We start from the raw sequence: 12,542 nt of genomic DNA, 5'->3' as shown, positions 1-12,542 counted from the left end.
CTCTTCCTTCCAGAAACCCCCACTGCCTTGGCCCATACCTCTCCAGCTCCCCAGGGGCCCAGGCTGGGAGGCTGGAGACTCAGGGTATGGCCCTTGCTTGACTTAGTCTAAGCTTAGGGAGCGGCCCAAGGGTGGGAGGGGTGGGTACAGGCTGCTGGGTTGTCTGGTGCCTTTGGGAGCTGTGTTGCTGGGGTCTTGACTCCTGTAACACCAGAGACCCCACCTCCACCCCAGAAAAGCCAGGGAGCTGAAGAATCACCCTATACCCTGCTCCTCCCCCCTAACTTGGCTTGGAGTAACAGTGCTGGGAAGGAGAGCATTGTTAGGCTGGTAGCCTCAGCAGACACAGCCCTTCTATGGAGGGCAAGGGGTAGAGTGGGCTGGGGTGTCAGCAACCAGGTCTAGGGGTTGGCCAAAGGCTCCTTTCCCTGGGGGGAGGCCCAGGAAGTGGGCTGGGGCTTGTTAAAGAGACAGCCCTTCCCCCTGCACAAACGGGGCAGGTGCAATAGTGGTGGAGTTGGTAACAGGAGGCGCCCGGCTGGTGGGGCAGTGACCTCGAGGGCTGCCCTGGGTCCTGGAGGTCAGGATTCTGCAAGAAGATTGTATGAGGCCCATTTGCTTGGTGGAGAGGGTGGTCCAGACAGGAGGCATTCAGTGTACTCCCCCAGAAGCTCCTGGTGGTCTGGGCATCCTGCTCTGGTCTTAGAGACTCCTGAGCTGAGCACTGGGTTGAAGGGCAGAGAAGCATTTTGCACAATGGAGAAGCCAGAAGGAAGGGGTGGCCCAGATGTCTGGGAGGGCTGAGAAGCACAGAGGAGAAGCCCTTCCACAGGCAAAGGCAGAGCCCCTGACCCCCTGGTTGGGGTTGAGGCACGCTGAGTCTGTCACCACCTGGGCACTCGAGAGGTGAAACCAAAGGTGGGCAGGGGATGGGTGACAGCACTGGGGACCACCCCTGTTGGTCCTAAGTCTGTGAAGCTCTTCCCTAATGCCTGTGTCGTGTACAGTTTTATGTACAAATAGGCGACATTTGGCCAGAGGAGACCCCCTCAAACCCAGCCTGACCCAGTCAGTGTCTTCCTAGAGGGGACCAAATTGGCCCCCACTCCCCTACTTCAGAGTTGTCTCTTGGTAGGGGTAGGGTATATGGGGACATATTTCTTCCTGGGGTCCCTAAAGTATATCTCACACCCCCGGAGGAGGGTCTCTGGAGCATCCCTCACCTCTGGGGACTCCCGAGACCCTATCTCTCCCCTTGGGAGTCTCTGGGGGGACATGTATTCCCATTGGGGACTGTGGGAGCATGTCTCCCCCTATCCAGGCTCTCTGGGGAGCCTGTTTTCCTCCCAGGGTTCCTGGGAGTACTTAAGGCATGTCAGTCTTGGGCCATCTCTCTTCCCAGGGAAGGGGGTGATCTCTGAAGCATGTCTGGGAAGGGTTGTTCCTGGCCCTCCCTGCATCTCTGCTCTGGGGGGTCTCTGACGTGCAGCACTTTGGGAAAAGACAGGACAGCTCTGAGTTGTCTTTTCTCCTAGGGGGTCTGGGGAACCTCTCTCTTCTGAGGGCCTCCCCGCCTCTGGAGCCATTTCTTCCCTGGATGGGGGCTGTCTCCTGGTGGTGGGAGGGCTTGTGTTGGCCATGAGAAAATCTCTTCGGGGGCGTCTCCACGTGGGACTTCTCTGGGAGGGGGGGACTGTGTCTCGCCCATGGGATTCCCAGGCGGATGTGTCTGCCCTTGGGAAGGAGGAGACTGTGTCTCCTCTGGTTATCTGAGTGGGGAGGGGGGCCGTGTCTCTCTAGTGTGTTGGGGGTGGGGTCAGGGAGGGGGGTTTTGGGTGCCATCAGGTGCCCACACTGGGGTTGTGTTTCTCTTGGTTAGTGCCACTTCCCACCGCCTCGCTCCTCCCGGGAAGGGCCCCCGCCCCGTCCCCACTCCGCCCCCGTCCCTGGCGCTGCGAGCACAATCCCGTTGATTTGTAATGATTTCTGTCTTTCTGTCTTTCTCTTTCTCTGACCTACCCCCCAACCCCGCCGTGAGCATGCGCAGGCACCGCCCCTACCCCCTCCGGTTCGGTTCGTTTCCGGTTTGTTTGCTGAGCTGTCAATGAAAGACCCGTGTAATTATTCCCAAGCTTTACAATAAAAGTGTGAAAACCGGTCCCCACTTGGCTTCTTCCAGGCGCTCGCTCGGGCCTGTGTCCCGGAGAGATTGGGAGGCTAAGGGTGGAGCAGAGACCTTGGAGGGGACCAGGGGACGCGCTCCGGAGAAGAGGAACCAAGACCCAGGCTGGGATCAATCGGTGTCAAGCAGGGATAGGGACAAGAGGACGCAGACTAAGGACAGACATTTTCTTCGTGCACCTCAAAGTGCCACCTAGCTGGTCGCTGGGCCCGACCTGCTCCATGCACCCCATCCTCGCCAAGAGCTAAGGTGCAGACTAGGGATGGGGGTCGGGTGCAGAGCTGGGGAAAGTTATACGGTGCTGCCTTCTTCCAAAGAGCATGTATCCACCCCCCCCCCCAACACCCCCTAATTTGGCAAAGAATACGAATCACGGAACTGGATGGGAGAGGAACGGGAGACATCTGTCTGTCGGTCGCTTCCTGCTGCGCTCAGGCACAAGGGTTGGAAGTCGATTTGGGGACCCGAAAAGTTTCAGTCCCCTTCCCTGACTGCGATCCCCACACCCTCCCCGCTTCCGGCCCGAGCGCCACGGCCTCCTCCGTCCTGCTCCCGGGTAAACACCAGCTCCAGAAAGGCTGAAGAACAGAGACCGGATCAGCGGGTTTCCGGGCCCCGCCTCTCGGGCCTCCCGCCGCCCCTCCACCCCCGAGCCCGCTCACCCCCCGCCCCCGCCCACCATGAGCTCCCGCTAAGCAAAATGCTTCTCCCCTGTCCTCCGCGCAGCATGGGCCTGGCTCCAGGACACTGGGGTCGGTTCAGCCGCAGGGATTAGCCAGAGCAGGGACTAATCCTGGATGAGCTTTCGTGTAAACCCGGATCGACCGCGGGTACGGTGGGGGTCATGGTGCCCCTTCACCCATACGTGGGGTTTTGCAAGGTCTGGCGCCCACTCAGAGACATGAGATTGGGTCTGCTATAGGGACAGGCTGGGGTCATGGTGGAAATGAAGAAGACGCTGCCAAGATCAGTCCTGGATCAACCCTTGTTGGGTAGGAGGTGGGGAAGGAAGGGCAAAGACCCCTCTGACAGTCTTTGAATCCCTAAGGTCTGGTCAGTTTCCTGGCTCAGTGTGCAAGCTGGTGCCCCTACTTATCTTCCAGTTACAGAATTACCAACCTTCCCCCTACCAGTAGCCAGAGTGACTGGCCCCTAACCTCCAGGCCTCACCTCCAGATAAGAGAAGGCGCTGAATCAATGGGAGGTCCTCGTATTCTTCCCACCCCTGACTTGGCCAGTGTGGGGTGAGGAACTTCTGTTAAGGCCAAGTCCTGGAAGCCATGTCAGAGGTCAAGGGACCTCAGTACTAGAATCCTGCTCCTGGTTGGTCTACTTGTTCTACAAACATTTCCTGAACCCCTTCCTTGTGTCAGCACAGGGAACTGGGACACCCCAAGAATGACACATGGTCTCTATGGAAAAGGCAGACAGGTAAACAGTAACCACATCATGTGTTCAGCCCTGCCCTGAGCTGTAAATTCAGGCTGGAGAGCCAAAGTAGGTGTTTCCTCCAGTTGGAGTCCAGATGGCTTCCTGGAAGGGGTGGTGCCAGAGCTGAGTTTCAAAGGGCAGGTGAGGAACAGCTCACTGAGGAATGGGTCAGTGTTACAGGCTGAGGGAGTAGTGCTGCAAAGGCTTGGGGGTGGAGGAGGAGGTGAGGTAGTTCGGGGAGGCGAGAGAAATTGGAGAAGAAGGCAGGGGCCAGAACTAGAAGGTCCTGCTGGTCAATGTAAGGAAGATAGAAGTGGGCCATATCAGGATCCTAAACCTCTGAAAGAAGAGGTCAGATTTATAAGCTTTACAGATTCTAATTGTTCTCTTTCCTCCTCTCCCCAGGTGTCTCTGGGAATGCCTGGGTTTGGAGTGGAGACACACCCAGGGACACACAGGAAGAGGAATCTGGAACAGTGTAGGTTAGGAAGGATGGTCCCCACCTCCTCCCATCACACCTGGAATCAGAGACCTACATTGGGACTCTGGCTACACCACTTCCTAGTGGTATGACCTTGGACAGGCGACTGGACCTTGGTTTCTTTATCTGTAAAATGGGGAGACTAACATTTACCATCACAGATGGTTATTGTGAGGCTTCAATAAAATAATTTGTCCACTCTTTTATTTGATATATTTAACACCTACTATGTGGCAGGAACTATGCCAGGTGCCAGCATTTCAGCACTGGATTAGACAGGCATGGCCTCTACTATCTCTTGGGACTTAGATTCCAATGGAGAAGACAGATATTAAATAAACAAATGAGATAATTATAGATTGCGTTCTGTACCATGAAGGAAACAAACAGTGGGACCTGAAGGAGGATAACAAGGTGGGGGAGAGGGGTCTTACTCAGTGTGGCCCAGGAAGCTTCTCTGAGGACACCTGAAGGTTTAGAGCTCAGAACAGAGCATTCCAGGAACAGGAAGCTGCAGCTGCTCAGACCCTTGGATGGGAGCCCATAAAGAAGTTCCTCTTAGATGCTAAGCTTACTGCGGGCATGAACCAATGTCTTTCATTTCTCACAACCCTCTTCATAAATACTGGGTAAAGTAAATAAAAACAAGTGGAATGCCAGCCTGCTGGACCAGTCTCCCCATCCTCATCCCCTGGAGTAAGTAGTGTTGGGGGTGGGGGATGCTGGCCTCTTATCAGTCAGCCCATCTGTACAGCTTAATCTTTACCACAGCTGTTCCCAATGGAACCTCTCTGCTTACTCCAGTTCCTTTCCTGGGGTTCCAAGTCTTCCCCTTGAACAGGAGGGGCAGGTTGAGGCCCCACCAGAATCTGCCAATCCAGAGCCTGGATTGAGCAGAATTTAGTATCTGACTTGCAGGGGGTGAGGGAAAGGATGTGTGTCCCTCACCGAGAGTTTTAGGGTTATGGGGCCTTGGCCTGCATCTCACTTCAGGGAGATTATGAAGAATGCTTCTTTGCACATTGGTACATTTCACACACAGCCACCCAAGCTAGAGCGTACACAGCTCCTCTCACACACCAACCAGCTGCACACTGCATCTCCATGGCAACCAGTAGGCCTGGTCCATGGATGTTAGAAATGAGTGCCAGAAAAAGGAGAGAGAGGAGAAACAGCAGGCATAAAGATACTCAGAAAGATAGCCTTCCAAGGAGGCCTCCACTCTTTCCTTGAGCCCCCTGCTAGGAAGATTTGAAGGGCCTGAGGATGGAGGGCTCAAGGTGGGAACTAAGCAGAGAGCTGGAGGCTAACTGGATACAGGTAAGGGGGGTGGGGCATGGGCAGTGGGCAGTGGGGGAGGAGCAGGCGCAAGGGAACTTGAGTGATAGTCTGGAGTCTTGGGCTATGATAACTTGGTCTGGGTAAATAAAGGGCAGATGAGGGGGTGGGTCGGGTGGGAGACTCGCGGAAGCTACTTTCCCTTCCTCCAGGCCTAATTGGCTGTTCAGGCTGAAACTGCCTTTTAGTCACTTAGTCTAATTAGAATTGTTCCGGAGAAGACAGTGGGGGAGGGAAAGATAAACTGGGGTGTGAAAAGGGGAAGGGTGGGTGAGGACAGCTGGTTGGGGGTGCGGAGTGTAAATTCTATCACTTTCCATTCATTTTACCACTATCCAGCACATGGGCTGGGTTATGACTGTCCAGGCTGTGGGTCACTCTGACACCCCCATCCAACTGTCACTTATGTTCCCTCACACTCACCTGCTCTCTGCCCTAGCCCTGGCTCTCTCTGTCTCCTTTCCTCTGGCTCTCACTTGCTCTCCTGATATATTACTCACCTCCCTTTTCTCCTGTCCCCATAGTCTCTCAATCCCTGGCCAACAGTGTTTGTCTAGTAAACAGGTAAAGCATTTAGCAGTTAGGGCTGGGGTTGATCCACTTAGAAGTGGAGGAGGAGCAGGGGAGGGAAATATATATATTGACAACAACCTCATCGTTGGGTAATACAAGGAAATGGGGCCGTCACTGCCCTGGCATGACTAACACACACACACACACACACACACACACTAACACACACACACACACACACACACACACACACACACACACACACACACACACTCTATTCCCATCCATAAACCCAAAGACTTTGTTGCAGAGAACACAGTATGTGAAGCTTGGTCTCTGGGGCTGGACTGTCTGGATTACCTGCAACTAGTTTCTTAACCTCTTTGAACATTAGTTTCTCTAGCTATGAAATGGGGATAATAAATTCTATATTCGTAGTGTGGATTGAAGGTGATAATGCGTGTAAACTGCTTAGCATAATAGTAAATGCTCAATAAAAGGCAGCTTTGATCATCACTCCCAGACTCCTTTCCTTTTTCACCAGGGCCCTTCAGGAACCTGGACATTGCATCTGTAAAACCCCCTCCTGATTCTGCTTTCTTCTGAGCCAAAAATGACCTCTCAGTTCTTAGACACCCCCTTTGCTTACTCCCAAGGCTACACAGTGGGGAAGATACTGTCCCCATGTTGGGGAAGTATGGTGTGGGAAGATAGGCCTGGATCCCACCCCCTGCCCACAGGTTAGGGATAGACCCTCCTCCAGACTTGGGTCTGATTTCCCTTCTCTGCATCTCTGAAGAGGAGGGAAGGCCAAGCAGCCACAGTGATGTAGGGAAGTGTGCTTGCTGAGGGGGACAATAAGGGATGAGCAGCATTCAGAAGCCTAAATATTTCATGGGGCTGCAGCACCGGGAAGGGCAAAGTCCCCAAGTTGTGTTTGTGAATGTGCTCATGACTCCATGTGGCTTGGCGCTCTTCCACATGCCCAGTGCCCTCTGCACATGCCCCAACCCTCAAAGTGCTGCACCCACAGAAAACTGCCCCAATGAACCCTTTACTGGCCACGATCCCTCCAAAACCCTCCTCAGCACATGCATATCTTATTTCTTACGGCTGCAGGAGTTTGTTCAGGTTTGAGGCTATATTTTGACATGGTCATATTCTTCTTGCCTGTGCATTCAGTTTCCCCATTTAGGTTTCCCAAGACTGGAACCTTAACCCTCATCTCCTTGGTATTATCGGGAGAGCTGAGTAATTGATAAAGCTGGTGGGCTGGGAACAGGGTTAGGGGTAGGAGTGGCAGGGAGGAGGTCTCCCCAGCTTTATGTCTTTGCTTGTCATGGTAAGGAGGAAGCAATCCTTCAGAGCATGTGGGGAGTGGGCAGATAGCGGGGTCCAGTGGCTTTCATGCCCACTGCTTACACAGGAACTGGGGAGCTGCCTCTGCCAAATCTCTGCCTCCAGGTGGCCCCTGTCCTCTGCTCTCCACGGCTCTCTTCCTCCATATCAAAGTGGGGGAGTAGAAGGTGACTTTGTAATCTGTCACAATTCCCCTTTTGTCCTTTTCCTCGACCTTGTCCCAATCTATCATTATTTCATTTGTTTGTTTACTTGTTTAATTTCTGTCTCTTCCCACTAGAATAAAAGCTTTAGGAAGCAAGAATTTTGTTTAGCTTTTTTCCCACTACTCAAAAATATTTGCTGAATGAATGTATGAATGAATGAGTGAATGGAAGGAAATCTGGTTGTGGATTCTGCAGCCAGAGCAAGAAAAAGAGGACAGACAGAGGGTGGACCACAGGTGTACAGGAAGGCAAGTGACAAGGGCTATGGTGGAGAGAGGGAAGAAGATGGGAGGAAAGGGGGAAGTGGATGAGGGGGAAGTGGGAAAGGGATGAGGGGTAAGTGGATGAGGGGGAAGGGAGGAAGTGGATGAGGGGGAAGCAGGAAAGGGATGAGGAGGAAGGGGAAGTAGATGAGGGGGAAGGAGGAAGTAGATGAGGGGGGAGTGGGAAAGGGATGAGGGGGAAGGAGGGAAGTGGATGAGGGGGAAGGGGGAAGTGGATGAGGGGAAGGGGGAGTGGATGAGGGGGAAGCAGGAAGGGGATGAGGGGGAAGGAGGGAAGTGGATGAGGGGGAAGGGGGAAGTAGATGAGGGGAAGGGGGAGTGGATGAGGGGGAAGCAGGAAGGGGATGAGGGGGAAGGAGGGAAGTGGATGAGGGGAAGGGGGAAGAGGGTGAGGGGAAAGGGGAAGGGGATGAGGGGAAGGGGTAAGTGGATGAGGGGGAAGCAGGAAAGGGATGAGGAGAAAGGAGGGAAGTAGATGAGGGGAAGGGGGAAGTGGATGAGGGGGAAGCGGGAAAGGGATGAGGAGAAAGGAGGGAGTGGATGAGGGGAAGGGGGAAGTGGATGAGGGGAAGGGGAAGTGGATGAGGGGAAGGGGGAAGTGGATGAGGGGGAAGGGAGGAAGTGAATGAGGGGGAAGCAGGAAGTGGATGAGAGGGGAGCGGGAAAGGGATGAGGAGAAAGGAGGAAGTGGATGAGGGGGAAGGGAGGAAGGAGATGAGGGGGAAGGGGGAACGGGATGAGGGGAAAGTGGAGAAGGGGGAAGGTTAGAAGGGGGAGGGGGGAAAGGGATGGGGGATGGGGAAGGGAATGGGGGAATGGATAGGGGACATGGGGGAATGGGTGGGATGGGGATGAGGGAGACTGGGGAAGAGGTGGGTGTGAGGAGGGAACTGGGATGGAGCAAGAGCCAGAGGCACAGGCTTTGAGGGAAGGCTCCAGGCCCGCAGAAGTGCTAGAGGGGCTTTAGGCAGGAGATGGTCAAGCTTGGAATAGGGAGCCAAGGATAGGGTCTGCCCGCAGCAAGGCAATGCTTAGAATTTGGGTTTGGGCCAGGCTGGGTGGAGTACAGAAGCCACCAGAAACAGCTGGGCCATAGGGAGTTCCCAGGACTTGCTGGTGCCATCAATGTCCCTCCAACCTACCCTCACCCCCATATCTGGGCTGGGTGCCCAGCCTCAGGTTCCCTCCCCTTGCCCTTCTAAGCCCATAAACAGGAAATGCTCCAGGCTGGGCTGGCCAGTGCTACCCTCAGAGAAAGAGCCAGGGATCCTCCTAGGCGGGGGAGGTACACAGAGCCAGCAGGGGGTTTTGACCCTTTGACTGCCCATGTTCCGTACAGAAAGGCCCCTTCAGAAGCCTCTGTTCTCCCAAATCAAAGGTGACAGCAATATTAACTCATTAGCGCTAAGCCCCCAGAGGAAGCTTAGGTTGAAGAAGGAATCTTTTCGCAGTCTCTGCCTTGTACCTTGACTCTCTCCCAGGTCCTGAGATGCAGGCAAGGGATAGGAAGGTAGCCTGGAGCGAGGATGGGGAGACTCCCATCAAAGAGATGATATCTCCCCCAAAACTGGCCAGAGTGGCTGTGGTGGTGGGGGGGGGAGCAGAGGAGATTGGAGGTGTGCATCTGCCGTGGTTGTCATGGAAACTTGACTTGACTCCCAAGAGGGTGGCCTCTCCCCCAAAGCCCTATGAAGCCTGGAACACAAGAGTGGACACACACACACACACACACACACACACACACACACTGGGCTTTGCAGAATTATTCCTGAGAGTGCAATCAGCTTCCTCTCTCTCCTCTTTGCCTGGGACCAGAGCGAGGAGAAGAAGGATGTGTCGGGGGGCTAGGCAGGGGAGCAGCTCTAGAGGGGGAGTGCGCCTGGGGTGGGGCCCCAGTGTGTGTGGAGGACATGTGTATACTCAACTGACCCAGCCCCAGTCCTGCAGCCAGACCACACAGGAGAAAGATTTGGGAGGGAGATGATTATTAACAAAGACAACAATAATCACAGTTAACCTTAATTGAGAGCTCATTAAATCTCAGCTATGTGACTGTGGTAAGCATTTTACAGGCAGTGTCTTATTTGATCTTCACAACTGTGCAAAGTAGGAATTATTAGCCCCATTTATAGATAAGAAAACTGAGAGTCTAAGAGGTTCCGTAATTTGCTGCAGATCCACACACTGGAAAGAGACTGAGCAAGACTTTGTTTGGGGGGAGGAGACAGAGAACAGGGGTGCCAGTCCCTGAGGCCACTCATCTTGTCCCCACATCCTATGGGCCACTTATGCCTATATGCCCCCATGCTTCTTGGCAGGCTTGCTCTGGTACTGTGCCAAGAGGCAGGGCCTAGGAACCTCAGATTGTGGTGCCTGCTGGAGCTGGGGTGGGCTAGGGCAGCTGAAGGCACCTGTGAGTATGTGGGGACACTGAATGACGGGCATTGTGATTGGCACGAGCCAGGGGAGCGGCTGGCAGCCTTGCTCTTGGTAAACACAAGGAAAGGTTACTTCACAAGGAAACAGTAATTAACTTTAATTAGCACCTTGCATCTTGGAATATTATTAACATCTCAATTTCTCTAATCAAGGCAGCAGGAGAGGGGAGGCATCTGCCTTGCAGAATCCTTCCTGGCCATGCTCCCCAGCTTGGCATAGTTCCTGCTGCCCCCCACCCCCGAAGGGCACCCAGGAGCACCTCCTCATTGGTGGGTTGCCAAGGGGAGCAGGGGACTGATAGGGCAGAGAGCAGATCCAGGCCAGGGTCACATAGCCAGGAACAGGACAAAAGGACAGGAGCCAAGACTTTGTGTGGCCATCTTCTCTTTCTAAGTAGACTCTAACCACCAAAGATAGGGCTAGGCTTGTGTCCCCTGAGTCAGGGAACAGACAAAGCTGCCTTGCGACCCCCTTCTTCCTTCCTCTCTCCCTCCCTTCTTCTCCCTTCTCATCTCTCTCCCTTCTTGGAGCTAGCCTGTTCCTTCTCATATCTTCCTCTCCCTTCTTTCTAACTCCCCTTCTCCTTCTCACCCTAATTTTCTATTTCAACACATTTATTAAGCATCTGTTACAGGATGGGGCTGGCTTCCACCACTGGGGATGCAGTAGTGACACAAGATAAATCCTGCCCCGGGGAGTAGAGGATCCCAAGGAGGAGATAGGCTTTGGGTATAAAGAACTCTAATTGGACTCCTTACAGATAGCATCCTAATGGAGGTGCAGATAAAGCTGTGGGGTTCTAGTAGGAAGGCAGGAGTGGGAGAGACCAGGACCCTAGTCGTGGGCACGAAGACAGAGATGATTTGAGGTACTATGAAGGCAAGGGGATCCTAAGGCAGGGGGGCACTTGGTGCTATTCAGCCCTCTTCAGAAGGCCATCAAGGAGAGAAGGCCCTAAGGGCTCAGGAGGTGACTCTCTTCATTAGAGCCACCCTTGATGGCTGTTAACCCTGCTGATATTAACAACTGATTGGCCTCCTTGGTTTAATTACAGCAGCCTGCTGCTTGCACAATTTGTTATTTATCTGGCAGTGTCCTCGTGGCTGTCTCCCCAGTCCGACCAATTTGTGTTTATTGAGCACCTACTATGTCTCAAGGGCTGGGTCTGCCCTGGAGGACACTCCAAGTGCTGGAGCTCCTCTCTACAGGGGCTGGAGGGATCATGGGAGAGCTGCCTGCAGATTTGCACAGCTCAGCAAAATGGCAGTGATCACAAAGGGTTCTTGGAAGGGAAGAGGCTGGCTCCACATTGGCCGTGACAGTACCGCTTGTCCCTACTGTGCTGTGCCTACAGTATCATCTCTGCACCTCTCCCACCCCTATTTTTATACCAACCAGAGGACAGCAGCAAAAGATTTGGGTTCAAATGTAAAGTCTTGTCCAACATCAACACAGAGGGTAGGTTAAATGTTCAGTGGAGATCCAAATCTCAAACCCACTTAGTTTGAGAGGGCACCCACCATTTGATTTTATTTCTTAACCTTGGTTCAGAAAACTGACCACTCACACAAAGTGGGACTGGTTATGTCTGACCACCCTAAAGTGGGCAGGATCTGGGATGGGCCTTTGCTATCTCTCTGTTTGCCAGTGAGGATCATCTGTCATTGAGGCCTATAGCATCTCATTTAATTCTCACAGGAGCCTGGAGAACTTCCGCCCATTTTATAGTGTAGGAATCAAGGCAAAGAGGTGGTCACATAGCTGGAAAGAAAGTGAAAGCAAAGCAGAACAAGAATGGCAGGCTTAGGATCCTTTTCCTAATGGGTCTCCCCAGTTTATCATGAACCCACCCTCTGCCAGGAGCTGGGGCGATGGGTGAGGACCTGGTGCGGCTTCTGCCCTCAAGGACAACCAGAGAGTGGCCACTTGTCTTTTAGCACAGTGGTCCCCAACCCCCGGGCCGCGGACTGATACTGGTCCGTGGGCCATTTGGTACCGGTCCACAGAAAAAGAATAAATAACTTACATCATTTCCATTTTATTTATATTTAAGTCTGAACGATGTTTTATTTTTAAAAAATGACCAGATTCCCTCTGTTACATCCGTCTAAGACTCACTCTTGACGCTTGTCTTGTAAGTTCGACAATTATATTTAAAAATACCACAGTTTTTACTCCGGTCGCATAATTTTATTTTGTGCATTTATCCGTCCCACCCTAAAGGCCAGTCCGTGAAAATACTTTCTGACATTAAACCGGTCCGTGGCCCAAAAAAGGTTGGGGACCACTGTTTTAACAAACCTTATCTC

Source organism: Saccopteryx leptura, chromosome 6 (genome assembly GCF_036850995.1).
Source record: "Saccopteryx leptura isolate mSacLep1 chromosome 6, mSacLep1_pri_phased_curated, whole genome shotgun sequence".
NCBI classification, from domain to species: domain Eukaryota; kingdom Metazoa; phylum Chordata; class Mammalia; order Chiroptera; family Emballonuridae; genus Saccopteryx; species Saccopteryx leptura.
Note: the sequence above shows the minus strand (reverse complement) of the source record.